The sequence below is a fragment of the Papilio machaon genome, chromosome 1 (assembly GCF_912999745.1).
Source record: "Papilio machaon chromosome 1, ilPapMach1.1, whole genome shotgun sequence".
NCBI lineage: Eukaryota > Metazoa > Arthropoda > Insecta > Lepidoptera > Papilionidae > Papilio > Papilio machaon.
Window position 1 is genome coordinate 10,379,077 of NC_059986.1, and position 15,791 is coordinate 10,394,867.

Genomic DNA, 15,791 nt, shown 5'->3' on the forward strand with positions numbered 1-15,791 from the left:
TAGCGGCTGGTATTACGTTAAGTATATATTAAAATCATAATGTCTGTATTATCTATAAACTGTTTAATGGACGTAGTAAATAAAGACGCCAGTTTTGCTGCCCCCCGGCTATAAATACTATCAATGTACGTTTATTCTTGGAGCCACAAAAAGCAAGTTAATTTTATTTATTGGAAAACGATAAAGAGAGAAATATTTTTATGATTAAGTAGTGTATAGTGAGATAAGCTTATGTTTACAGCATAAGATTGTTTGGTATATATTATAAAAAACTTGCCTTAAAAACTAAAGCTGTGTTTTAACTTTTTAGCCGAAAAAAATAGTGTCATATCTTTTTTAAAAAAATTAACGTAATTAAAATAAAATTAGCAAAGTTTTAAACCTATTATATATTTGGTTTCATGGCCATACCTAAAGGATCGTCCTCAACAGAGTATCTGTATTTATCAATGTCCTTGTTTTAGTTTGTGCTTTTACGTTCAAGATATAATGTTGGCTTACGTTCCTGATATATTGTTATTTAAATAGAATAAAATGGCTACTATATTTGTTACATATTATAGTTGAACTTGAATTTAAATATAAAGGAATGGGGCTTCTTTTGGGATTATGGAAAACTAGCGACAGACAGGGTCCGAAAAAAGAACTCAATAAGTAGCCTATGTGTTAAATTTCATCAAGATCCGTTGAGCCGTTCCGTAGATATACAATATATCCATATCCAACCATACATCCATCTAAACTTTTGCATTTATAATACCGGTTAGATTTTATATTCAATTATACGTAATTATTTTTGCCACATTGCTGTGCTTTTTAAACAGTTTTTTTATATGTATCAGCATTTAATGGATATCAAAAATAAACAAATAAAATATTGTTTGCGAACTGCAAATAGCAATACCAACAGAAAATATCAGTTGATATTATAGCTTGTTAAGGCTCTTAACAATTGTACAGTAAGCCAACTAAAATTGTTCGCATAAGAGCCTTTTGTGTGACCACGACGAGTGTCCTCATGTATTGTTTGAGTCGAGGCTTTTAAGCGCAGTATTGACTACATAGAAATTTAAGTCGTACTAAGTTGTACAGCCAGATCTGTTCAATACACGATATCTGAGTAAGTTAAGGCTAAGGTATAATTGAGGATGTATGTTTGGATGTATATGTAATACATATGCAAATAAATTAGGCGAGTTGTAATGATCGTTTTGACAAAAAATACTTTTAGATTTTTGAGATGAATAAAATAATAATATAAACAATATTTAAAATTACATATATACTTAATTAGAGACCTAGAAATACAGATGTCTTTTATTGATAAATTCACAATTGTGTAACTAATTATTCATTCAATAAATAACCGTTCAGTTGTAGCACCGTCGAAATCTCTTCAGTAAGTTCGTATCTGCTTATTTTCAAATTATTCATTCTCATTGAAGATTCCCTTTGAAGCAGTCGCTCCATAATTTAATGATACTTGATGAAAAATAGGTTAGCCAAGTTAAATTTATGGTTGAAGCGTATTAGACATTTTTCGAGTAATCAATTTTATAGTTATAATTATTTAAGTGATTTGCTCGCTGTCAATCTTGAGGGTTCATAACAATTAGTTAGATAAATTGATCAATTATTTAGCCAAGATATTATTAATATATTAAAGTTATAAAATACAATGAAACAATCATGGCTAGAGAGAGATAGAGATAGCACTGTCAAACATCTTAATTTCAGCAACTCCTATACAATTTAGCTACTAAGTAATCTATTAATTCCCAGTCTCAGACCTTAATTAAGTTACCACAATTTAAGTGAGCCCTTACCGGGTGGCCACGTGGCCGCAGAACCTTGTGGCCGGGTGACCGCATGGCCGTGTGGCCATAACCGCGCACCGCCACCGTCGGTGTCCGCGCCGGATTACCGCGCGCAATTTACTGCTAATGTCCCCTCAACGCAACACGACGGCGCCGTGCCGTGTCTCATTAACGTGGATTATATTGAAGTTTGGTCGCCTTGTTTACTTATTTAGTATCGACATTCATTACTCCATTTAAATTTATTATTATAAATTATTTTCTGTTGATTTTATTTGGTGGTAGGATAACAAATATAAGTAGAGAGTTACGATATTCGACTAACTTTTACCTATGTTTAAAATGTCTTATCTGATGCGATGTTAGCTAACTCATTTACCCCCTTGCGCCTAACTAGGAAAAAACGTGATTTTTATGTTGATTTGTAACGTAAAATAATATTTACTCGTACATGTCGTGTTCAACAAGAGAAAATATCATCGTATTACTAAAGACTAGCATTCGATCTGTTTGTAGAAAAGTCAGCAAATGTGTAGGAGCTTCAATTACGTGTTCCCACTCGCCACTCGCCACTCGCCATTCGCCGATCGGACTCGAGTTCTTATGAAGTAGGTCACAGTTGAAACAAAAGAACACGCAGCTCACGTTGTTTTTTGTACGATAATTATTTTATTGATACTATTTGCTCCTCAAATAATGTTTTTAACATAGTTAATGTAATTGTTTTAACCCATTGACTGCCAGACATATTTAGAGCGTCTTGCCCTGGGTGCCAAGGTTTTATTTTGAAGAATATATGAAATTTTACAAAATATATATATGTATAAGTTACTAATACAATATTGTAATAGCATTTATAGTAATTTTATTGAAAAAAAAACACTACGAGATAACTCGTAGCTGGCCTCACTGAATAAAATTCCTGTGCTGGTTGCCACTTACGAGTTATCTCGTAGTGCTCTTTTTTCAATAAAAATTGCAGTAAATGCCGTTACAATATTGCAGACAGAAGACAGGCGTGAAGTGGAAGTAATTCCGCGTTTCGTCTGATGAGTGTGGTGCTGAAGGCCTAATTTTAGTCTTCCTACCCTTGACATTCTTTTCTTATTAGGAAAGTATGAGAAGGGGAAGTGGATTGGGCGGAAGAGGGGACGCATAGGAAGGGGAAATGTCCTCTTTCTGTGCGTCCCCTTCTCCGTTGATAAAAGGTAGGCAACGCATCTGCATTTGCGGATGTTCATGTGCAACGGTCGCGTCGCTATTTCGGCGAATTCAGGTGACTGTTTACTCGTTTGCCACCTTTTCATATATAAAAAAAATATGTATGCGGCTCGCTAAGATTCGACCGAAAGGGAAATCCAGAAAATGTAGTCAAAAAGAAACTGAATCAAGGAGACTACTGTAAGTGGCTCAGATCAGGATCCAGTATGGTCAACAAATGGAAAGATAAACTACAAACTGGGTGTGCTCGGCACAGTGAAGCAGTATTTCCTATCGGGCCATCGCCTTCAGCTGTATAAGGCGCAAGTTCGGCCCCACATGGAATACTCTCGCATCTCTGGGTGGGAGCACCCCACTACTACTAGCTGTTCGAATCGGCAACGACCAAGTTCTTACTGATCGGCTCGCGATCGATCGATCGATCGATCGGATCGCGGCGACGTTAGTTCCCTCTGCATTTTTTACCGCATCTACCACGGGGAGTGCTCGGAAGAATTGTTTGGAACAATTTCTGCCTCCGAGTTCTGTCATCGGACGACACGACAGACCGCCAAGTTCCATCCACACCATCTCGATGGCTGGCAATTCACAGCCGTGCGGTTTATGCGTACCACCGCGTTGTGGAATGGTCTGTCCTCGGCGGTATTTCTAAACCGCTACGAGTTTGGGTCCTTCAAGAAGCGAGTTCACCATCTCAAAGGCCGGCAACGCATCTGCAATTGCTCTGGTATTGCAGATGTCCATGGGCGTCGATGAACACCTTGGTGTTCTCGCTGCCAGTTTGTCCCCTTCTCTTATAAAAAAAACTACCACAGAAAAAAAGAAATGCCTACAAAGTCATGTCGAATGTGCACAAAGGAAAAAAAAACGAAAGGAAACTAGGTTTTGTCAGTGCATCGAGAAGCCAACACTTTGTGTTGATCCTTCTTTTAGAGTTTACCATATTCAGCAACAATTAAAAAAATATTTTTTTAATTTTAGTAATAAATTCATATATATGAATATACTTATTGTAATCTAATCATCTAAGTTATAATTTTTATACTAAAAACTGATAATTAATGTTTTTTGCACTATGTAAATTTTTAATTCAGGCATTATATATGTATAAAATTTTATGTAAAAATCTAATAGTCTAATAGTAAATCTAGTTCTTTTTTATAACAAAAATTGAAAATTAACACGTTTTTTTACTCTGTATAAATTTTTCATTCACCTTTTTAAAATATTTTTAACTGAAATGGCCATTTGTAATTAATCTAAAATTGCAGCACTCACTACGAGATATCTCGTAGCTGGCATTTTTGATACACACGCTTACTACGAGATATCTCGTACCTGGCAGCCAATGGGTTAACTGAGCTATGTTTTCGAACGTTTACACAATATTGTGTGTACAGCTGGCGATATTAAATAGTCTTGTTTCAAGTGAAAATATCTGAAGCGATTTATTTGATTTAAAAATATATTTAAAGGAATAATATTATAGCTACTTGTATTATATCTCGTAGCATATTCCACAGAACACCTAGCGTAAGCGAAAACTTTAGTAATTACGCCAGCCCTAAACTCCCGTCAACAAAATATTATCAATCCGAAGATAAACACCGCGTTAAATCTTAAGCTCCCGAGCTAAAACTTAAATAACGATATCGGTAAGTACAAATACTAAATAAACGATGTTCCTTACAGTAGGGCCACGAAACCTGCGTTTACCATTATGATATTGATAAATTTAGCTAATTTATTTAGCGCCATTTGCCATCTCATACGAATTGACTTTACACCAAACAATTTTATACCTAAATTGAGATGTAAAATTTCAGTGTATATATCCTTGTAAAAGCTTTTGAAAGATAAAGTTTTATATTCTATTTAAGTAGTTAAATGAACGTAAAAGTCAAACCCTGAGGTCTTTGCCTGAAAAAAGTTTGTGTATTTTTTTGTAAAACATTCGGGTCCTTAGAAGGTACAAGGTAATATCTTGCTAAGACAATACAGAACATGTTCAGGAAAATCACATTATCCTGTGTAGCAATTTCATTTAATGGCCAAACGTTTAAACGCCTTTGATACCTGGCGCACGAAATTCGCCTATTTATTTTATTTACGACGCCCTTTAATCTGTTTACATCGTTACAAAGGTTATTACAGTTTAAACCTTCGTCAGATGTAATCAGATACGTTTGATTGAGTTTTATTTTTATTTGTATAGAAAATAAATGATAACGAAAGATCGTGTAAGTTGAACAAATAAAATTTCTTACTTGGAAGTAGTTGCGATTTTTCTTATAATACTTTTAAGTTGTTTTCATGTATAACTTGATAGAAACCTTACACACGATATAGTAAGTATAAGTATGGCTCATAATGGTCTAAGTTGAGTCAACTCTCAAGCTCGCTTGCGGGTCACATCACTAACGTACTCGCCGGCCTCATGAAACTTAGCTATTTAAGTTATTTATGATGCCTGTTAAACAGCTTAGGTGCTTATAATGACTTACAGAGACCTTGACCTACTTATACTTTAGAAATATACAGTGTATATTCCTTAAATGAGAAAGTATCAAGACATTAATTACATTGTTTTTATAAATTACTAGTTGCCGCCCGCAACTATGTCCGCGCGGCATAAAAAAATCTTTATAAGTAGTCTATGTGTTCTTCCAGACTATGATCTACATCTATCGCAAATTTCATCGAGATCCTTTGAACCGTTCTGGTGATACCTTCAAATAAACATCTATCCATCCATCCAAACATTCGCATTTATATTATCAGTAAGATTGAACTTCAATTTCTGTCTGTTTGTCTGAATATACGCTATTTTAGTTAATTATCTCGTAAATTTTATTGCGAATTTTGAGGCCAGCGCTAATAGGCTGGCTTCTTATAATAGAATCAGAAAAAGACGATCACATTCTTTTCCTGTTATTCTTATATTGTTATTCCTTAACGTTAATTATTTTGGTGACAGGTTTGTAGTTTGAAACCGGCTTCAAGTGACATCGCAACAGTAAATGCTGTGCCAGCAAAGAGCGGTCTAGCATCGCGATTTATCGGTTCTGTGTCGCAGTCGCAGGAGCCCCTCCACCGCCACTGCAGTACATTTAATTTACTTGCGTTGCATCCCACGCGCTTTGGCTAGCACAAGGCGTATCTTAGTGAAACTGTTAATGTTTTTCTATTCCATTATTCGATAATAGATAAACGAACAAAATAATGTTGGTCAAGTTTTAATGCTATTTTTTATAACGCATAAACTAGCGGTTGACCAAGATCCCTCCTTGTGTCCGGTCCCGGATTTAATGTCTGGCAGATTTTGTAAAAAAAAACTACCTTAAAAGATAAACAAAAAGCTTAAAATGTTATTTAACTGCTTTAAATATACCCGACTGTTGTTTCATATCAACTTTGTACGAAATAAGCATCAATCGATAATATCAATAGAAGTTCAAAGGATTTCGGGCCGCCTGCTTTTATTCCGCATTTTGATGATTTTATTTTAAAAACATATTTTTAATGAACGTAAATTGAGAAATAAATTACATTTCGTTTATTTCACAGGTATCAATATCAATCTTATTTCAGCAAGCTCCTTAAATAAAACTTTTTTCTTATTTAAGTTGCGCATCATCAGAAACAGACAGACGGACAGAATGATTAGCAGCTAAGCAATTGGTATTAAATTGAAAAAAAAAGTGTGCAACATTTATTTAATCTAATACTTTCAAGTAAATAGAAACAAAATATGAATCGTTTATTGCACGAAATGTATTTACAGTTTAGTTGTTCAATATCGTTAGCCGTTTCCGGTTTATCTATCTTCACTTTCAGCTATATTGCGAAAACAATATTGCAAATGCAAACGTACATAGAGAGCGGAGTTAATCGAGTGAGGCGCTGCGCTCTCCGCCCCGGTGATCACCATCATTTGCCAAATCTAAATGTCCGGAAACGTCCATACCTTATGTGTTTAGTTAATAGTATACAGTTTTACAGTAAACAAATACTTATAATTATAAAACATTATTACTTTCGGATATTATAGGCATTTATCCGACGTTCTTACGGCGAAGGAAAACATCGTGATGCAATCTGCACATATCTGAGAAATTCAATGATATGTGTGAAGTAAACCAACCCGCATTGAGCCAGAGTGGTTGACTATGGCCTAGTTACTCCTAACCTGGGGGAGGCTCCGAGCCCCTCAGTGGGGACGTTAAGTGAGCTGATGATGATGTTAACGATGACTGCTTTCGGTTGACGTACAAAAAAGTAAAAATCCCCTGATCTGTATCAACGCACTTTATTGGTAGCCATCTGAAGACTCATTGTATGTACGTACATGTCTATACATAGTGGTTACTTCGCAGTTTTATTACGTTCACGTGACCAGTCGTTCGTCTGTCACTTTGTACTAAGTATAAAAAGAAACATCAAATTGCGTATGATATTTAAAATGATTCAAAAGTAGATAAAGATACGAAGAAGATTTGAAGTTTTACTAAATATACTCCTATCTTTGTATAGGTATCTGTGTGGTCGTGATAAAGAGCGTGAAGTTAGTGAATTGGTGTCGACGCTCGGAGGACTTGTAACGAGTTGAGGCACAGTTTATCGCTAGCAGCTGCTGCCTGCTGTCTTCTATCACACTTTGAAAGGGAAGCTTCCCTTATTACATTCACTTCTTGTTCATCATTTATCTATAAATCAAAAGCGTTTTACATACCAAAGTAAAACTGTTTGATTGGTGACAGCGAGAGCCTTCATTCTTCTTTTTTTTGTGGTGCTTGATTCGCTTTTTACAAAACATTTTATACTATCTTAATATAGGTCATGTTCATTTACAATAACATGATATTTTATTCCGCCACTTTTTTTTTTTTTTTTTATATGAGAAGGGGCAAACGAGCAGCGGGAACACCAAGGTGTTCATCGACGCCCATGGATATCAATATTCGTAAGAATCTTAAAATCTCACGAGATTTATGTGCAACAATTTAACATTTGAAAAGTATTCTTTTAGATTTTAGAACACGTTATGAAATTTTATTAAATAAGCAAACAATCAGAGAAAAAAAAACATTATGAAATATTTTTTCTTAAAAATGATAATATTTTTAATGGTTTAAATATAATGCAAAGTCACGAATCAAACAAAGTTAAAGCTGTTAAATTTACGAGAGACATTAAAACGGCTCGCTGCTAACGGGTTTGATTAAAGCCAATGCCAATGACTGAGGCTCTGAGTCTCCGGCATCTGAGTCTCCGGCATCTGAGGCTCCCGGCATCTGAGGCTCCCGGCATCTGAGGATAACGCCGCGCCGAGCAGAGCGCGTAAATTATTATCTAGTTAGATTTATTATTCTTACCAAGTTGGAATTTCACCAGTCAAAGATAAAGTTTACGTCATAAAGCGGGCTTTAATTTGCAATCCCCTTTATTGCAAGATTTAATTGTTCAATGATTATGAAGGAGGAGTGTTGCTACAGACAATGCTGAGGGAAATCTACGATAATGTTAACTACACTTTGGTTCAGATAACAGTAGTAATGTATTTGTTGGTATAAAGTTTTAGTTACAGAATGAGACATTCTCGTCTTTTATGTCGTCTCATTCTGCTAATGTGTATTCGGATTTCTTAGTCGTTTAATTTCTCTTCAGTTTTTAAGAAGACATTCCTTATTTAAATGCTTTAACGTGATTGGTCGTGCTGCCATCACCATACCGAATAGGAATCCCATTTGTAACTCATACTGAGCTCATTATTTTTTAAAGTACAAGTTAACAAATCTGTTTACGATAATTCTTTATCGTCAGCGCGTTGTTGCATCTAAAATAAAAGTTGCATCGGTGTTAGATATCGGCGGGGCGGGGCGGGGCGGGGCACGGCGTGGCGAGGTGGAGGCGGGCAATCAATCATCTCTTCGGCCATCAATACGGCGCTTATCTGGCCCCTGCAGCGTTACAACTCGCTATTTTTATTTGACGCTGAGAATATGAATAATGTCACTTGTCAGTTTCATTCCTTTTATACGAAAATGCTTTTATATCCGAAGACGCACAAGTAAACATGTATTAATTATGTCAATATGTTTTGAGCCATGTGCATACTGATGTAAGCGTTCGATGAAACTAAAGTTTTTAACTTTAACCAAACTAGAGATAGATACCTTCAGACCTCCCGCAAGATGGACCCATGATCTGGTTAATGTTGTAGGAGGTAACGTGAAAATATTCTATATTTATTCTTACTCCTTCATAGATTTCCGTTATTCTATTAAATAAATAGAAAACTTGTCTTGATCATATTATACTAATGTAGTCGTAAATATAAGATCCATCATGTGTGTCGTCTGAAGTCACTTTTCATCACAGTATGTAAATTCGATATCCGAGATGTGATCTAATATTTCTTTTGAATTCTCGTAGTGACATCGTTTTATAAAATTATTGATTTACTATTATTATTTAATTATTTTTATAACTATGTAATTATTAGTTCTCGTGTTAAACTTTTAATATGTTCAATTAAATATTTTTCGTGCTACTGATGCTTAAAAAATCTGTCATCAATGTCCGACATACTGAGATAGGATTAACCCCTGTCACGTGCGGGATTTAACGAGCCTAAGGTAAGCGATGCTTCCCCTAACACTGTCAGCCTCGATTGAAACATGATAACGAAGAAACGTTTAAATTTTATCTTTAAGGATTTCAGGATTTGTTAAGAGCGACTGACAGTATGCCACACATTAAACTGGGATACAAGCACTAGTTAAAATACTATTGTAAAAATTACCCAATGACAACATTTGTAATGCATACTTAGGCAGTAGTAAATTAGTTAGGAGGCTGTTTGTGTTGTCCGTGTTAACACGCGCTCCCCTCCCGCTACTCGCCGCTCGCCGCTCGCCGACAAACACTGATTAGTCATCAGGCAGCAAACATATTATTACTTGACAAGTTTGAGCTCCTTAATATTCTATTTCCGAATGCATACCTTTTACTATCATAAAATGTTTTAAAAATGGAACAAGAACATGATCCAAGACTCAGCTTTCTGTTGACAACGTTCCAGCTTTGCTGAAATTACTTAATTCTGTTCCCACTTCAACTAGAAAAGTAAGTAATGGTTCACCTTTAACATGATTCACCTTATCAATTAATATTTGTACATTTTTTTTATATTTTGCTTTTACTTACATTGTTCTACATATTTTTTGCTGGTATGAGCTCCGTGAGTTCGTTGTGAGGAGGTTCGTTGATTAGTTTTTCATGGAAAATCCATGACAAAAGTGTCCTAGTCTCATCGTGAGAATATTGTGTTAAAAGGTTTCGTTGCTAACGGCAGAGTGGAGACGTATTAAACCTGTATCTTGTTAACTGAAAAAAAATTCAATAACTAGGAATGTCTTGAATTTTTATTTTAATTTTAAAAATAACTTACGATCCCTAAAGAATAAATAGAAACAACCGTAAACAATAAAAATCTACAGTTTGATTGCGTATTGTTTTTAGTTTTTCAGTTGGATTTTTATTCTGATATTTTGATAACCGATTCGATGGAATGTATTTGATATGCAACTTTTTTCTGGTCGCTGCACACATGGAAACAATTGTAAGAATAGTAGATATAATATACATTGAAACGATGGAAATTTCTACTAAACCTTAATAAAGAATGTATAACAACAACGACTGATGAAATTTTATTGTAAAAGCTTAACTGATAAACGTATTCGAAAGCTTTAAGTTGTCCTAACTTGATACAATGCCCACAGTCTTTCTATTCCAACATATGGAGAGCACAATTCATGCTAAGTAAATTTCATAGGTAAGCTTGTTCAACAAATGTAGTTTCGAAGTCAATGAAAATTTCACATTCATGTCCATTGTTGTCATGTATTCGAAGCTTAAGCGAAGTTTACTAAACTACATGTAGTTTAGCGAATTTTAGCTTAGAAAGTGGGTATCTGTAATTCAAGAGTTTATATATTTGAAGCAGATTAATTTGAGTTAGGGAAGTATATAGACAATGTCCGGCCATATGTCTCATCGTTAGGAGCTTGTTAAATTAATATGATAATGGGCACGGTGCGTGGTGGCGAGGAGCACATCTGCATCGCGCCTGATTTACGACGCGATAAAGCGACGTTACGTCCCAACGGACACAATACTCTATTGACGTAATAACGTTATACGATAAACAACATCTGCTCTATAAGGCGACTATAATTTATCTTGTATGGAATAATTAATACAACAATTATTTTTGATAAATTGAAAGAAAAGCATAACTATTGTTTATTATTAAGCAAAAATATTACACAGATAATTTAAGCATTAATTATAAATTATGTTACTAAATTGATTCAGTACTTATTCAACATTGAATACGTGTTTGAGATACAGAGCGATTTCTTAGTAAAATTACGGATCTGGATGTAATACGTACATATGATACTGATTATACTTCAGTATTCATATACTTACTTGTCTATACTATATTATATTGACGTAAACAACTTCCAAACTTATTGCTTTATGTAAGGTACTGTGTACTTTAAAATTCACGAACAAAGAAGTTTAAAACAACAACATTCTTATTCTGAAATTTATCATAATTCTCCACAGTAAGTCAACACATTTCCTGTATTGTAACAAAGGGTCAATTATATATTTAAATAGATTTCGATGTTCTTCGTAATAATTTATACTAAGGTTATTTTAAAGTAATTTTAAAGTTATACAATTGTTTTTTTTTCTAAATGGTTAATAAATAATACATATTAGGCAGTTAAAACTTTCCATACTTTTAACTGCCGCGACGTATATATCTCTAACGTACAATTTCCACAGAAAACTTTTCTTACTTAAATGTTATTATTAGTAAGTGGTACATTAATTTCAAGTGTTGTTTCCTTCACCAACTTCTCCATAATGTTACGAACGCTCATTTTGCTTCGTATCAATATTCGAGATGTAGTTGGATGTGGAAATATTCCAGACTTTTAACTGTATATAAAAATCAAATATAAATTATAAATATTCCCGGAATAACATTGATTTGGAAAACGGCTAAAACATTCACACATTCATTCACTTCGGTGTCGGCACCGACTATTTTCGAGCCCATTGGAGGCCCTTCATCAGGGAGAGTGGGATTGGTATTATTTCTATGCTATTACGATAGGTATTAAGATAAAACTCAACATAAATAATGATATAAAAACAAAGATGTTGTGTTTAATGATTGCTTAAGCTTACTTCCTATTTAAGACAAGATACATTTCTTTGGCCACGATGTTTTAAATAATTTAAATACGATTACTTGACAATGACTGTAGTTTTTCTATACTTCGTACAGTACATTTCGTAAAAAATTGCCGATTATATTTAATTTGAAGTGATCGTTTGAAATTCAAAGATCAAGTTGTAACAAGTCGCTGAATAATTGGCACTCGCTAACAATGCTTAAGTGGCAAACTTTACTTATGAAATTGTTGGTTTAGAATCGTGACTGTTTGTAAGAAATTGTTGGGGTTGTAAATAAATAATTTTATTTTCTACTTGAATATTACAGAGGTGGTTGTATTAATTTCAATGGCTTACTATGTTTACAATTAGTAGCTGTCGTGTTAAATCATTGAAGACGAATGTTGTTTATCATTTTATCTAGAGACTCGGAATTAAACTTTAATCTGTGTTTTCTCAATAGAATTGTCATTGTAGGATTTTTTTTAGATATATTAACTAGATTATATTCTAGATGAATCGAGAATTGAATATTAAAATTAGTAATTTAGTAGAGCTGCGATACTTCCTGCTTACACGTTAACTACGCCCAGCGGACTATTTAGTTACGTGCCAAATAAAGCACATTAAGCTTTCTGGATAGCTTACGAGTTATGTACGGAGCGCCACCTACCATTTTATATGCTAAACGTTAGTTGCAGTAAAGTACAGCACGTAAGAGCGTTAGGTCGCGTCGCAGTGCAGGCCGCTACTTCCTCGGAACCCGTTTCAATACAAGTTATTCAATTTACAGTAAATACTAAATATAGTTCTTACTTAATACATTTACATAAAATTCGATTGACTTTCAAATTTTCAGCGTCAATACTCTATGTGAATATTAACTTATGTCATTTTCAACATAAGACTTGCAGTAATACTTAAATTTACATTTCTATCTACTGTGTAACGACTTTGTTTAGCGAAATATATTTATATCATTAGTTTTCAACTTATTTATAAAGCACATATCTTAACCTGATACTACATTCATTATCCAGTTATTTATTTTGATTATTACAAAATTAAATGTATTTAAAATTGGCTGTGAGACTGTGAGAGAGAATTTGAAAGGAAAACAAATGAATGTCAATACATTAGATAACGCCAGTACAGGTCAGTATACAAATCCGCCGGCCGCCAAACTGACGCAGTCCGACCGTTTAATTAGGAGCGGTGTCCCGCCAGGGGGCGCTGACAAACGACTCGTATGCAAATCAACCCCTGATTAGTGAATGTCCGCTAATCAAATTACTTCTTAACGAGGGTACGATAGTTTTAACACTGTTGACATGTAAGCGTGGACCGATGTTATCTAGTTATCGTCAAGTCAATATTTGTAAATTAACTTCTCGTTTTCATAATTGCAGTTGTATTTTGCGATATATGAATTACTGTTGGTTTCTGAGACCAAAATCTAAAAAAAAACATATCGTTATAACGATATGTTTTTTTTAGATTTTGGTTAAAGACAGTGATAGGTATACCTATCACTGTCTTTAACAAAACAAAGATAGCCATATCGTTGTTAAAAATTATGTTTTTATCGGAGATATTGGTCTCGGAAACCCACGATTAATAAATTATAGAATCAGTAGGATTTATAAAACAAATTTACTTTACATTTGACAAATTATAATCTGCTCGCGGAATAATTTGTGTGCGAGTATATGAAGATGTATTTTTACTTTCATATGTCCTACGAGTAAATCTTTAGTAGCTAAAGTACTTTAGTAATCTGAATAAACGTAATATAACTTATAGTCATAATAAGTACACACAACAAAATTTAAAATGTTAACACATATTATGAGCGATTGAAAACAAATAATAAAAAAAGATCTGTTTTATAAAGTTCTTTCACATTTATTATAAGTAAGGGTTGATTAATCATTAGTTTAAAAGCGCAGCGGTTATATTTAATGTGCAATCCATTAATTAAACGATGCACAGAAATCGCGGTGCAATTAGTGCCTGAATCATATCATTAGTGTTGTTTGATTACTAGTCCGGTCGCTATTTACCTTCATGGTTATTAATCAAACTGGCCGTAGCAGAAACACTACTACGCACCACATGCTACGAGTTGAGCTACGATCGCTACGAATAGTACTACGAGCAAGTACACTCAATTTTTAATAGGATTATAGAGCATAAATACAACGCATTAATTAGTTATTTTACATAGGAAAATATATAGTTGAAAGATACAGAAGTTAAATTGACGCCTGTGAATTGTTTTTACTTATTTTAATATTTATTTACGCAAGGTTAAATGCTTTTAAATTTATATATTACTGCCATATAATATATGTGTATTAAATTTAATTTAATTCGATCTCGTGGACACATATATTAATTGAATTTAACACAGCAATACACTCTAGTTTTTTGATGTGATTTATTAACTGTAATGCAAATATTTTACGTAAATTAATTAAAAAGGCACGAAATATTTCATTATTTTTAATGAAATTAACGTGAAAATAACAAGTATGATATCGAAAATGTACTGAAACCTAGTTGTCGATGTGACATCATATTTTGAAATTAACATTGGAATTTAAGAAAAAAAAAACTAGATATATGTACATAGCTCTAGTTATAATACCATCAAATGTAATACATTACTCGTACACCACACGTAATTATCGAGCAGCGACTTCCGGTAGCGGTCTCGTTGACACCATGATATATGAACCTGAGAATCAATTGATAAGGCCCAAATACAGAAGCGAGTTAATCCTAATCAGTAGCGGCAATAAATCATTGTGGGCGGGCAACGAATCACGTATCTAAATACAAACAGCAATGAAGGCAGTAAATTGGCGCGGGCGAGCGGCGCGGCAGGCGGGCGAGCGAGCCGGCGTTGTCTCCGCGCAAACAAATGACTGTGTATGCAAATGAACCGCTGATCACCCGACGCCGGCCAATCGAATCACTGCCTAACGATGTGGACTGTGCACACACATATTTTTGACTACTTTAATCGATACCATTAGTCTATAGTTTTACAGAGTGTTAATAGAATTTAAGTTGGATATTTACTGATGTTTCATCATATCGTGAATCTACCAACGATCCTGATTTCCTTAACCAATTTCCTTTAATTTTAAGAATCAAATCATTGGTATGAAAGCAAAAATATTTATAACATTAATATTGTCTGTTATTTGTAATTCGTTTCGGCCAGATTTTGCGTCTGCTAAAAAACCAGCGACTTGGATAAGGGAGTTAAATTACTCCATAGAGCAGTAGTGAGCCTTATCGTTCTTGTGAGAGAGGAACAGTAGTCAATTCTGTAAAGTTTGCCAATGGATTACGGGCCGGAGGACAATCTGCAGCAATTATCTTAAGCTTAGAGCGCCGCGTGGGATGCGGGGTGCGGGGTACGGGATGCGGGGTGCTGGGTGCCGGAGTTCTTAAACGTTCGCTCTGTGCAATCCGGGTTAA